At 36.8% G+C, this 14,994-nt stretch overlaps 1 pseudogene; it reads left to right on the top strand.

The window, feature by feature from the left end:
• The first annotated feature begins 2,319 nt into the window (after window positions 1-2,319).
• Window positions 2,320-2,714, top strand: LOC114203958 (cytochrome b5 pseudogene; annotated as a pseudogene).
• The last annotated feature ends 12,280 nt before the right edge of the window (window positions 2,715-14,994 follow it).

Raw genomic sequence — 14,994 nt, 5'->3', positions numbered from 1 at the left:
AACATAAAAAAAGAACCAATCAGAGATGAAGAACTCAATTAAAACTACACTAAATGGAAAAATAGTAGACTAGAAGAAGCAGAAGAACAGATCAGCAACCTGAAGGGACAGAGTAATAGAAAGTAATCAAGCTAAACAGGAGAAAGAAAAATAATAATAATAAATGAAAATAGACTAAGAAAATTCAGTAACACCATAAAGCATAATAACATTCACATTATAGGGATCCCAGAAGGCAAAGAGAGAGAGAGGGGTAGAAAAATTTCTTGAAGAAATAATAGCTGAAAACATCCTGAATCTGGGGAAGGAAAGAAATCTAGATCCAGTAGGCAGGACCCCTGAATAAAATCATCCAAGGAGGCCATACCAAGACACACAGTAATTAAAACAGCAAAAAGTGATAAAGAGAGAATTTTAAAAGGAGCAAGGGACCAGAAAACGGTTAAATACAAGGGAAACCCCATAAGGTTATCAGCTGATTTTTCAGCAGAAATTTTGCAGGCCAGAAGAAAGTGGCATGATATACTCAAAGTCCTGAAACAAAAAAAATCTGCAGGGGCACCTGGGTGGCTCAGGGTTGAGCATCTGACCCTTGATTTTGGCTCAGGTTGTGATCTTGGAGTCGTGGGCTTAAGCCCGTGTTGGGCTCCATGTTCGGTGCTGAGTCTGCTGTCCCTCTCACTCCTCCTCCCCCCACTCATGCTCTCTCCCTCTCTCTTTCAAATAAATAAATAAATAAAATCCTTAAAAGAAAAAGAAAAAGAGGAAAACCTGCAGCCAATAACACTCTCTCCAGCAAAGCTAACATTCAGAATAGAAGGAGAGATGAAGAGTTTCTCAGACAAACAAAAGTTAAGGAATTTATCACCACTGAACCAGCCCTACAAGAAATGTTAAAAGGGACTCTGAATAGAAAGGAAAGGACATAAGTAGGAGTAAGAAAGATAGGAAGCACAAAAGCAGTAAAATTAAGTATAGCTATAAAAATCAGTCAAGAGATTCACAAAATCAAAGGATGTAATGTATGACACCATATACCTAAAATACTTGGGGGGGGACAGGAATAAACAATGGATTCAAATTTAAGCAACCATCAACTAGATATAGACTGCTATATGCAGAAGATGTTATATAAAAACCTAATGGTAACCACAAATCAAAAACCAGTAATAGATATGCAAAAAATAAAGAGAAAGGAATCCAAGTATATCACGAAAGAAAATCAGCAGATCATGAGGGAAAAGAGCATGAGAAGAAAAGAACAGAGAAGAACTACAAAAACAATCATAAAACAAATAACAAAATGACAATAAGTTCTCACCTATCAGTAATTACTTTGAACATAAATGGACATCAATGAGACCATTAAAAAGGGGTAGAAAACATAAAAAAAGAACCAATCAGAAACGAAGAACTCAAAACTACACTAAATGGAAAAATAGTAGACTAAACGCTCCAATCAAAAGACATAAGATAATGGAATAGATTAAAAAAGCAAGACTCATCTATAAGCTGCCTACAAGAGACACTTTTTAGACCTAAAGACACATGCAGATTGAAGGGATGGAAAAACATTTATCATACAAATGGAACTGAAAAGAAAGCCAATAGCAATACTTATATTAGGCAAATAGATGTTAAAACAAGGACTGTAGCAAGGGACAAAGATGGACATTATATAATAATAAGGGGAACAATCTTACAAGAAGGTATCACAATTGTACATATTTATACACCCAACATGGGAGCACCCAAATACACAAAGCAGCTAATAACAAACATAAAGGAAGCAATCGATAGTAATACAATAATAGTAGGGGACTTTAGTACCCCACTTACATCAATGGATATATCATCCAAACAGAAAATCAACAAGGAAATAGTGGCTTTGAATGACACTTTGAACCAGATGGATTTAACACATATATTCAGAATATTCCATCCTAAAACAGCAGAATACACACCTTTTCAAGTGCACATGAAACGTTCTCCAAAATAGATTAGGCCCAAAACATGGCTCAACAAATTCAAAAAGATCAAAGACATACCCTACATCTTTTCCAACCACAGCAATATGAAACTAGAAATCAACCACAAGAAAAAAATCTGGAAAGAACATAAATACATGGAGTTTAAACAACATGCTACTAAACAATGAACGGGTCAACCAAGAAATCAAGGAAGAAATAAAAAAATACATGGAGGTGGGGCGCGGGGTCAGGGCCCCAGAAATGTCCCGGGCCAGCTACCTGAGACACGTGCTCCTCTCCTCCTGGCTCAGCTAGTATCTGCACAGCCTGAGGCTCGCCGGGTTCTGAAATGGCCAAGCAGTCAGACCATACTGTCAAGTACTGCACCCTACAAGAGATCCAGAAGCACAACCACAGCAAGAGCACCTGGTTGATTCTGCACTACAAGGTGTAAAATTTGACCAAGTTTTTGGAGGACCATCCTGGTTGGGAAGAAGTGTTAAGGGAACAAGCTGGAGGGGATGCTACTGAAAGTTTTGAGAATGTGGGACACTCTACAGATGCTAGAGAGTTGTCCAAAATGTACATCATTGAGGAACTTCATCCGGAAGACAGAGCAAGCCTTTGGAAACTCTCATTACTACTGTTGACTCTAATTGCAGCTAGTGGACCAACTGGGTGATCCCAGCCATTTCAGCACTGGTGGTAACCCTGATGTATCACCTCTACACAGTGGAAGGTTAAACACATTCTCAGAAGCCATTGAAAGAAAAGACTGCTTTGGATCAGGGAGAAAGAAGCCAATGTTAACTGCTTCAACTGACAGAAACCTTCACCTGAAAAATAATTTTAATACACCTGTTTCCCTTTTCTCCTACTTTGAACCAAACCAAAAAGAACTCTTCTGTTCTTTCTACTCCTGAACTCTTAAAATGTGCCTGTTGTTCATCAACTTTTTTTTGATGTTCCATCACTACATAATCTACTCATTGTAGGCATGATCTTTAAAAATAGATCTGGCTTTTAAAATTAAAAAAAAAATACATGGAGGCAAATGAAAACACAGGGGAGCCTGTGGTTCAGTCGTTAAGTGTCTGCCTTCGGCTCAGGTCATGGTCGCAGCGTCCTGGGATTGAGCCCCATGTTGGGCTCCCTGCTCGGCAGGAAGCCTGCTTCTCCCTCCCCCACTCCCCCTGCTTGTGTTCCCTCTCTCACTGTGTCTCTCTCTGTCAAGTAAATAAAATCTTTTAAAAAAAGAAAATGAAAACACAATGGCCCAAAATCTTTGGGATGGAGCAAAAGCTGTTCTAAGAGGGAATTTTTATAAGTTTACAGGCCTACCTCAACAAACAAGAAAAATCTCAAATAAACAACCTAACTCTACATCCACAAGAGCTAGAAAAAGAATAACAAACAAAACCCAAAACCAGTAGTAAGAAGGAAATAATAAAGATTCGAGCAGAAATAAACAAAATAAAAACGAAAGAAATAATGGAACAGGTCAATGAAATCAGGAGCTGGTTCTTTGAAAAGATCAACAGAATTGATAAACCTTTAGCCAGACTCATCAAAAAAAAAAAATAATTATAATAATAGAGAGAGAGAGAGAACTCAAATAAAATATCAGAAATGAAAGAAGAGAAATAAGAACCAACACCACAGAAACACAATTATAAAAGAATACTATGAGCAGTTATATGCCAAAAAATTAGACAACCTAGAAGAAATGGATAAATTCCTAGATATATATAACCTCCCAAAACCGAATCAAGAAGAAATAGAAATTTGAACAGACCAATTACCAGTAATGAAATTGAGTCAGTAATCAAAAAATTTCCAAGAAGTAGAAGTCTGGGACCAGATAGCTTCACAAGTGAATTCTACCAAACATTTAAAGAAGAATTAATATCTATTCTTCTCAAACTATTCCAAACAATAGAAGAGGAAGGAAAACTTCCAAATTAATTCTGAGGCTTACATTACTGCTATGAAAACCAGACAAAGACACTACAAAAAAGAGAACTACAGGCCAATACTCTGATGAACATAAATGCAAAATCATCAACCAATTATTAGCAAACTGAATCCAACAATACATAAAAAAAAAATTCACCACGATCAAGTGGAATTTATTCCAGGGATGCAAACATGGCTCAATATTCATAAATCAATCAATATGATACATTGCATCAACAAAAGAAAGGATTAAAAAACATATTATCATTCAATAGATGCAGAAAAAGTATTTGACCAAATACAACATCCATTCATGATAAAAAAAACCCTCATAAGTTTAGAGGGAACATATTTCAACTTAACAAAGGCCATATATGAAAAATTATACTAAAATTATACTCAATGGTGAAAAACTGAGGGCTTTTCCCTTAAGATCAAGAACAACAGAAGGATGCCACTCTCACCATTTTTATTCAACATCGTATTGGAAGCCCTAGCCACAGCAATCAGATAAGAAAAGGAAATAAAAGGGGTGCCTGGGTGACCCAGGCAGTTAAGGGTCCAACTCTTGGTTTCAGCTCAGATTGTGATCTCAGGGTCCTGAGATCAAGCCCCACATTGGATTCAGTACTCAGCAGGAGTCTGCTTGGGTTTCTCTCTCCCTCTCCCTCCGCCCCTCCGCCACCACTCGCACTCACTCATGCTGTCTCTAAAATAAACAAATCTTAAGGAAGGAAGGAAGGAAGGAAGGATGGAAGGAAAGAAAGAAGGAAAGAAAGAAAGAGAGAGAGAGAGAGAGAGAGAGAAAGAAAGAAAGAAAGAAAGAAAGAAAGAAAGAAAGAAAGAAAGAAAGAAAGAAAAGAAAGAAAGAGAAAGAAAGAAAGAAAGAAAGAAAGAAAGAAAGAAAGAAAGAAAGAAAGAAAGAAAAAGGAAGGAAGGGAGGAAGGAAGGAAGGAAGGAAAGAAAGAAAGAAAGAAAGAAAGAAAGAAAGAAAGAAAGAAAGAAAGAAAGAAAGAGAAAGAAAGAAAGAAAGAAAGAAAGAAAGAAAGAAAGAAAGAAAGAAAGAAAAAGAAAGAAAGAAAGAAAGAAAGAAAGAAAGAAAGAAAGAAAGAAAGAAAGAAAGAAGGAAGGAAGGAAGGAAGGAAGGAAGGAAGGAAAAAGAAAAGGTATCAAAATTGGTAAGGAAGAAGCAAAATTGTCACTGTTTGCAGATGGCATAATACTATGTATAGAAAACCCTAAAGATGCCACCAAAAAACTACTAGATACAGAAATCAATATACAGAAATCTGTTGCATTTCTATACACTAATAATGAAGCAGCAGAAAGAGAAATTAAGAAAACAATCCCCTTTAAAATTGCACCCAAAATAATAAAATACTTAGGAATAAACTTAACCAAGGAGGTGAAAGACCTGTACTCTGAAAACTATAAAACACTATTGAAAGAAATTGAAGATGATACAAACAAATGGAAAGATATCCCATGCTCATGGATTGAGAGAAAAAAATATTGCTAAGATGTCCATACTACATAAAGCAATCATCAAATTTAATGCAATCCCTATCAAAATAGCAACAGCACTTTTCAAAGAACTAGAATGAATAATCCTAAAATTTGTATGGAACCACAAAAGACACTGAATAGCCAAAGTAATCTTGAAAAGAACAAAACTAGAGATATCACAATCCCAGATATCAAGATATAGTATAAAGCTGTAGTAATCAAAATAGTATGGTACTGGCACAAAAATAGACAAATCAATGGAACAGAATAGAGAGCCCAGAAATAAATCCATGATTATATGGTCAATTAATATTTAACAAAAGAGGTAAGATTATACAATGGGAAAAAGATAGTCTCTTCAACTGATGGTGTTGGGAAAATTGGACAGCTACATGTAAAAGAATGAAACTGGACTACTTTCTCACACCATACAAAAAATAAACTCAAAAATGGATTAAAGACCTAAATGTGAGACCTGAAACCATAAAAATCCTAGAAGAAAGCATAGGCAGTAAGTAATTTCTCTGACCTCAATTGTAGTAACATTTTTCTAGATACGTCTCCTGAGGCAAAGGAAACCAAAGCAAAACTAAACTATTGGGATTACATCAAAATAAAAAGGTTTTGCCCAGCAAAGGAAACAATCAACAAAACTAAAAGACAACCTACTGAATGGGAGAAGATATTTGCACATGACATATCCAATAAAGGGTTAGTACCAAAAGGGTTAGTTCTTGTATATAAAGAACATATACAAATCAACACACACACACACACACAAATTATCCAATTAAAAACTGGGCAGAAGACATGAACATACATCCCCTCAAAGAAGACATACAGATGGCCAAAAGACACATGAAAAATGCTCAACATCATCATCATCAGGGAAATGCAAATCAAAACTACAATGAGAGGGGTGCCTGGCTGGCTCAGTCAGAAGAGCGTGTGACTCTTGATCTTGGGGTTCTAAGTTTGAGCCCCACATTGGGGCTAGAGATTACTTAAATAAGTAAATATCTTTAAAAATCTACAATGAGATATCATCTCACACCTGTCAGAATGGCTAAGATCAAAAACACAAGAAACAAGCATTGGCAAGGATGAGGAGAAAAAGGAACCCTCATGCACTATTGGTGGGAAAGCAAATTGGTACAGTCGCTGTGCAAAACAGTAGAGAAGTTCCTCAAACAATTAAAAATAGAACTACCATATGATCCAGTAATTCCACTCCTGGGTATTTACCCAAAGAATACAAAAACACTAATTCAAAAAGATATATGCATTCCTATGTTTATTGCAGCATTATTTACAATAGCCAAATTATGGAAGCAGTCCAAGTGTTCATAGATAGATGAATGGATAAAGAAGTATACACACACACACACACACACAATAATGTTACTCAGCCATAAAAAAGAATGAAATCTTGCCATTTGCATACCATATGATTTCACTCGTATGTGGAATTTAGGAAATAAAACAAACGAACAAAGGGAAAAAAAGAGACAAACCAAGAAACAGACTCTTAACTACAGAGAACAAACTGGTGGTTATCAGAGGGGAGATGGGTGGGGGAAATGGGTGAAATAGGTGATGGGGGTAAAAAGTGAACTTATCATGTTGATAATGTATAGAATTATTGAATCACTATACTGTACACCTGAAATTAATATAACACTATGTTAACTATGCTGAAATTAAAATAAAAACAACTAAGCAGAGAGTAAAGTTATATATTTTTTTTAAAGATTTTATTTATTTATTTGAAAGAGAGAGAATGAGAGAGAGAGAGAGAGAGAGAGTACATGAGAGGGGGGAGGGTCAGAAGGAGAAGCAGACTCCCTGCTGAGCAGGCAGCCCAGTGCCGGACACGATCCCGGGACTCCAGGATCGTGACCCGAGCCGAAGGCAGTTGCCCAGCCAACTGAGCCACCCAGGCGCCCCTAAAGTTATATTTTTAAGAAAATTAAAGAATGTAGAGATGCCTGGGTGGCTCAGTCAGTTAAGCATCTGACTTGATTTTGGCTCAGGTCATGATCTCGGGGTTGTGAGGTAGAGCCCTGAGTTGGGCTCCACGCTGGGCATGGAACCTGCTTAAGATTCTCTCTCTCCCTCCCTCTGCTCCTCCACACCTCCCTCTCTCCATTCTCTCTCTCAAAAAAAAAAAAAAAAAGAATGTAAATAGAACTCTGGACAAATACTCAAATGGTTCCTGTAAGAAAACTCAGGATTTTCCTCAAGAAATAGTTCTGGGGCCTCAAGTTCAAAACAATAAATCCAAGGGAAAAAAGCTTTGTCTTCCCTAGCTTCCTATCTTCTGAGACCTAAAGAAAACACAGGAATAAACCCAGAACAATAGAGAGAACAGAAGTGGATGAGAGATTAAAGCCAATATGTGGAAAATGGAAAGAGGCTAAAAACCTGTGGTTAGATAATAGAGAACAGGCAGTCCAGAATATACAGGAAGGAAATTCAGTGTAGGAGAGGGTCAATCTCCTGGCAGAAACCCACAGAAGCTCCAGACAGCGTCGGCAGGTGCATCAGAGGGCAGGAGTCAGAGGGGAGGCTAAAACAGAGGGACTGGTTGAAATTGTGTCTGATACATGACTGCACCACACACCAACCAACACTCCCCACCCTCCTCTCCCATTTCTAATACATGGAATACCAACTAGCATTTGACTCCTGCTCCCCCCAGCCTCCCCCCAAAAAAGGTTTTTTGTCATTAAAAAACTGCATAAACTGAGGAGAATTAGGAATGCTCAGGCTGGATGCCAGTGCCCCAAGTAAAGCTCTCTCTAGTCTTGCATTTTGGAGTGCCAAATCTCCTCCCTAAAAATCTAAAAGCTTCCAGAATTCTACCCTAAAATGAAGACAACCAGTGGTTAAGTCTATTTATAGAAACACCAAGAACTTGTGCTTCTCATTCTTCGGTGTGATATACTTCTTCTGGGAAATGGGTGCACAGCCAGGGACTTGATTTCCCAGTCTCTCCTGCACCCAGGTGTAGTCATCTAACTAGTAGACTGTGAGTAGAAGGGAAGCATGTCACTTCCAGCCAGGGATTTTGAGAAAGTAGGTGTGCCTTTTCTTGTTTACCCTTCTGGCAGCTGGAAACAGAAGGCACCAATGTTCAAGGAGATGTTAAGGGAAATAATTCTGGGCCTCTGAATTATCACATGCAAGAAAGCCACCTGCCAAACAGGGGCATTTGCACTGTACTATGACCCAGATGAGAAGTAAATCTATTGTGTAAAGTTATTGCAATCTGGAGGTTTATCTGAGTAACTGGCATTCCCATAATCAGTGATTCCCCCTCTCCATGTACACAGAGCCATCCCACAGGTAGACAGACCTATGTATACAACAGTCAGAAACTCCTAAAAGCTGTCTAAAACAGTCCCATTCTTAAACATGTTGGGCAACTCAAGATCTCAAGAGAGAAAACAAGCAGCATAAAAGAGGAAGACTGAGATACATAGTACATGCCCTTATCTTAGGAAAAAGTAGAGATTATGGGAAGAGAAAAATTAGCTTTAAAATTTTTTAATTAGCATTATCAGATAAATTTGAAAAGATATTGCTTCCACAAAGTTCAAACTGGATGCTCCTACCTCTCATCTTGACCTCCCCAACACATACCAAAATAAAAATCCAAAAGAAGACTTCTTAGAAATTAAAACATATAATTGCTGAAATTTTTTAAAAAATCAGTGGAAGAGTTAAAAAAACAAATTCTAGAACCACTCCTAAGACATAAAGCAAAAGATAAAATGAGAGAAAACTTTAGAAAAAAGATCAAATAAATCCCAAAGTTTCAATATCCAGCAAATATAAGTTCCAAAAAATAAAAACATGGAAGAAAGAAATACCATTCTTGTAAACATGTATGTTTCCATAAATATGTAAACATACATATTTATGTTTATGTATATTTATATATTATATTGTTATTATTTTATTTTTTCCTAGAAGCAATGGATGATTAATTCTCATATAGTAAATTAAAGGAGGTTTTAAGTCACTAAATGAATTCATCAAAATGTTTGCTGAGTAATGTTAAAATGGTACACCAATATTCTCAGAAAAATCGCACTTAAGCTGAGTAGCTTGATTTGGACCCCAAATGGCAGAAAAAGATATACAAGTGGAAAAATTATATAAATTCAGTTAAATCTAATATATGGCTTAAGGGAAACCCTCATAGCATTTTTCAAAATGACTTACAGATTTTATTTTAGTAAGACATAGTGGAGAGGAAATGATTTAAAATATGTCATCAATTTCTTAACTAAGCACTGCCCTTCATTTTGAAGGAAATGATACAATTTCAAATCAGAACTTCCTTCTCAAGAAGTGGTATGAGGACATAACATTTATTCAACATGCAATCTTCAACAAAAATAAAATTTACACAACTCACTGGAAAACAAAATGCATGTGGAATTTATCATGTTAATCAATGTCATTCTCCCTGGGTCACAAATGTTATAGCTAAGAACAAAACAACATAATGAAAAGTAGAATAAACCAGTCAAGTTTATAGTTACCCTGATTTTTTAATTCACAAATAAAATATAACTTTCCAAACAAATTCATTCAATAATCATGATCACACTAGATTTCATTCTAATTTATCAAAAATGGTTAAACAATCACATATCAAGAGTCTTCCACACAGTGAATTCCATTTTGTTAAGGAAAAAAAAAGAAAACAAGTAGTCCTTAAATTTTCTTAGCTTTCTATAATATATGCCTAAAATTAAAGCTTTCCATATAAATGGAAACTTCCATAAAGTTTGACATATATAGATCATTCCTTAACTCTGGAGGAAGTGTATATATATATATATATATACACACACACAGGAAGATATGTACATATACAGGAGGATATACATATCCTCCAGAGGATATATACATATACAGGAGGATATATATATATATCCTCCAGAGTTAAGGAATGACATAAGTATTCCTAGTAAAGGAGACAAATGAGTGCCAAGCAAAATGAATGAAAAAAGATCATCTAGACATAACATCACAAAATTTTAAAATGCCAAATATTAAGACTTTTTTAATTAATTTTTTTATTGTGGTAAGAACACATAACATGAGATCCACTTTCTTAGCAAATTTTTAAATGAACAATAGACTATAGGCTTGTTAACTATAAGCATAATCTTGTTCAGCAGATCTCTAGAATTTATTCTCTAGAATGTATTCATCTTGCATAATTAGAATTTTATACCTGTGGGACATCAACTCCCACTTTTTCCCTCCTTCCGGCCTCTGGTAACCACCATTCTCTCTGCTTCTATAAATTTGACTACTTTAGATACCATGCAGTGTCTGTCCTTCTGTGACTGGCTTACTTCCCTTAGCATAATGTCCTCAGCATTCACCCATGTTGTCACATGTGTCAGGATTTCCCTCTTTCTTATGGCTGAATAATGTTCCATTGTATGTTTTTTGGGTTTTTTTAGGTTTTTCTTAATCCATTCATCCATCAGTGGACATTTAGGTTGTTTCCACATCTTGGCTATTGTGAAAAATGCCGCAGTGAAAATGAGAAGAGAAAATCTTTTAAAGCCTTTAGAGAAGAGCAAAAAAGTTCACTTACCGAGGAACAGTAAACTACCATCAAACTGCTTGTCAGTAATTCTCATGCTTAGAAGATAGTGGAACCAAACCTTCACAGTTCTGAGGACAATAAAATGTTTGAATACAGAATTCTGTGCTCTGCCAAACTATAAATCAATGTAAGGGCATACTAAAGACATGTTCAGATTTACAGGTACTCAGAAATTTCATCTCCCATCTGTGTTTTCTGATGAAAATTTGTTGTTTTTTCAAAATATTTTATTTATTTATTTATTTATTTGAGATAGAGAGATCAAGAGTGAGTGAACAAGAGAGACTGAGAGTGAGCAAACGAGAGAGCATGAGTGGGGGAGGGAGAGGGAGAGGGAGAAGCAGGCTCCTCGCTGAGCAAGGAGCCTGATGTGGGGCTCAGTCCCAGGACCCTGAGATCATGACCTGAGCTGAAGGCAGACGCTTAACTGACTGAGCCACCCAGGCACCCCAAAAATATGTTTAATATATTCCAGAGAAATGAGGTAGAAACCAACAAAGAGGGAGATATGGAATATAAAAAAGGTGGAACTAACCCAGGAGTCTAATGCAAAACAATTCCAGGGTGAAGCTGTGCATAGGATTTACAATCTAAATCGGAAGAGGAAGTCAGTGGGTCTCGAGTGCAATGTCTTCAAGAAGAAAAATGAAATGTAGTCTGTGCAAAAGATACAATGACTATAGAAATGGATGGTATCAGTAATATGGTAAAGAAAACATGTATTTTTTTTTCTCAACAAGATACAAAGACAACTGGAAATTCCAGGCTACCCTGGAAACAATTAGAATTACATTTTTAAAAATTTGTGATAGGGGCACCTGGGTGGCTCAGTCAGTTAATCATCCAACTCTTGATTTTGGCCCAGATCGTGATCTCAGGGTTGTGAGTCTGAGCTCCACATCGGGCTCTGTGCTGGGCATGGAGTCTGCTTAAGATACTCTCTCTCCCTCTCCCGCTGCCCCTTGCCCCTGTCCTCTGCTGGGGCACATGCAAGTGTGTGCTCTCTCTCTCCCTTCTCCCTCTCTCTAAAAAAAAAAAAAAAAAAAGGAAGACAGCTAAAATGTGGCATAACTTTAAGCAATTTCTGAAATTATAAAAGAAAATGCATTTACTGTGGACACTAAAACATTCTTCTTCAAGGAGCCCAGAGGTCATGACCTTGGACCTATTTTTGTTTAAATGTAATTTTTGCACATTATTTGGCTATACAATTTTAAATAATTAATTAATTAATTAATAATTAAGTAGGAAACTGTTGATTGTTGACTTTCAGGATCGACCTATCAACAGCACATGAAAGCTAGGTTGCAATAAAGAATGAGCTTGGCATTAACCTTGAAAACATAAAAACAAGATTATGGATGGCAGAATATGGTAGGTAGAAGAAACGGGAGAAGAGCTGAGAGTTTCATCAAAGTATATCTAGAATGTGACAACTTCTCACCAACTCTACAAGTAGCCCCTGCTCAGAACTACCTTTATCTCTGTCTGGGTTACTGCGATAGCCTCCCAATCCAGCCCCTGCTTCCACCAATGCCTTCCTATACATATTCTCAACATGGCAGCTCTACGAAATATTTCCTTTTTTTCACGATTTTATTTATTTATTTATTAGAGAGAGAGCAGGGGGAGGAGCCGAGGGAGAAGGATAAGTATTCTGAGCTGAGTGTGGAACCAGAAGCAGGACTCAGTCTCCTGACTCTGAGATCACGACCTGAGTTGAAATCAAGAGTCAGATGCTTAGCCAACTGAGCCACCCAGGCGCCGCCCCCTGGAAGCTATATAAATCCTTCTAAATACAAGTCAGACCATGTTATTCTCTGCTCAGAACCTTTCAATGGCTTGCCATTGCACCCACAGCAAAAGTGAAAAATCCTTATATTGGTCCCTATGGCCCTATGTCAACTCACCCTCTGTTATCTCTCTGACCTCGTCATCCACCATAGGGCCCTTGGCTCACTCCATTCCAGCCATACTAGCCTCCTTGCTGATCCCCTGAATGTGCCAGGCACACTCCTGCTTTGAGGCCTTTGCTCTTGCCTCTGCCTGAACTCTCTTCCCTAAGATATTCACATGGATAACTCCCTCCCTGCCTTTAAGTCTTTACTCAAACATTACTTTTCATTGAGGCCAAATCTGACCACCATTTAAAATTGTTACTCCCACCTCCCTGATTCCTGATTCCTCCTACACTTATTCTACTTTTTTTTTTCTCATTAAACATGTCAATGTCTACTATATAATTTATGTGTCTCAACATCCCTTCTCCCACTAGAATGTACAGGCCAATGAGGCTGGGATCTTTGTTTTGATCATTGAGGACTTAGAATAGTGCCTACCATCATAGCAGATATTCAGTAAATAATCGTTAAATGAATAAATATAAGAATAAATATAAGAATCAAGAGATATTATATAAGGCTATTGAGATAAAACCTAGAGGTTTAAATATATTATTTAGAAATATAAAAGCAAACGATAATAAAACTATAATATCTATCAAAATTCAAGAAAGGACAGTTGAATCTTTGTTTTTATTACAGGCAGTGAATAGATAATGTTTTTTAAATTGAGAGGTCATGAAGTGGCAGCAACAGCATATAACTGGAAGTTGAGTGGTTATTCATGGACTACTCAAAAGAAAAGGTTATTAAAAGTAGATGGTGCCTCCATGTGTGTATATATGTTTGTTATAAGCATAGAAACAAAGACTTGAAGGATACAGACCAGATTACGTGCAGTTATAACTTCTTAGGAGATAGTTTAAAGGAATAAAATCAGTAATTAGTAAAAATAATTTTAATCTTTTTATCAAATAAAGGAAGGTTATTTATTTGCCTCTGGAAAGGAAGACTAAAAAGTACGGACAGAGAGCTGTTGTTTTTCAGTATAAATTCCTCAGTTCTGTTTTATTTTTGTCATGTACATGTACAACTTTGATAAAAATTGGAGGGAAATAAATTAAAAAGAAGAAAAAGAATAAACAGATCTAGTTTTCCTCTAGCACGAAACAAATATCCAGTAGGTTCCCAAAGCACCATCTCATTAAGGCCAAGATGTTGTTGACCTTGGGAATTTTCACAGCAGGTGCTTCCAGTTGATCACAATGGCTATAAAAAGTAAAATGGGTCGCCTGGGTAGCTCAGTCTGTTAAGTGACTGACTCTTGGTTTCAGCTTAGGTCAGGATCTTGCAGTTGTGGGATTGAGCCCCCTGCCCAGCTCTGCACTCAGCACAGAGTCTGCTTCAGATTCTCTCTCTCTTCTCTCTCTCTCTCTCAAATAAATAAATAAAATCTTTAAAAAAATAAAATGAGATGAAATAACATTAAACATTTGGATTTAAGCACTTTAACTTCCTATATACCTGTATGATTTCAAAGTGTCCCTCTATTACCTAAAATAGTCTCTATTTGAAAGCAAAGGCCTCCTCTCATATCAACCTGCTAAAGAATTAGTCTAGTATTTTAGCATTTGACTTCATTTTCTCCTTTCTAGATCATGTGAGTTGGCTTTGCCTCTTTATGAGTTTGCCAAAAGGAAAAGTAAAATGCCAAACCAAACATCTGTCACTAAACAGGAGATTTAGTACTTTTACCTAAAAGAATGTTTGTTACAACAGGAATGCTGTAATCATTAAACCAAGATGAGGCCTCAGCCCAGGCCAATGGTGTAACCTTAGACACCAAGGACTCAGGGAACAACCTGCTTCTTCTCACAGAATCTTCTTTTGCAGTGCTGTCAAGAACTGGGAGGAAAGTTCTGATAATGAGGGGCTATGCTTATCTACACAGGGTTCTACAAAACGCAAAGGCTAGATTACCCTAATACCTGAATAGGACTGCAAAATTAGCTAACATGGTACGTTAAGAGGAGAGAAAAGAGTGGCTAACTTATATCCATCATTTATCTTTACCTTGTTAGAG

The sequence above is a fragment of the Eumetopias jubatus genome, unplaced genomic scaffold (assembly GCF_037043125.1).
Source record: "Eumetopias jubatus isolate StellerSeaLion01/CBP00866 unplaced genomic scaffold, mEumJub1_p1.0 scaffold_4, whole genome shotgun sequence".
NCBI classification, from domain to species: Eukaryota; Metazoa; Chordata; class Mammalia; order Carnivora; family Otariidae; genus Eumetopias; species Eumetopias jubatus.
Note: the sequence above shows the minus strand (reverse complement) of the source record. Positions and strands in the feature narration are given on the sequence as shown.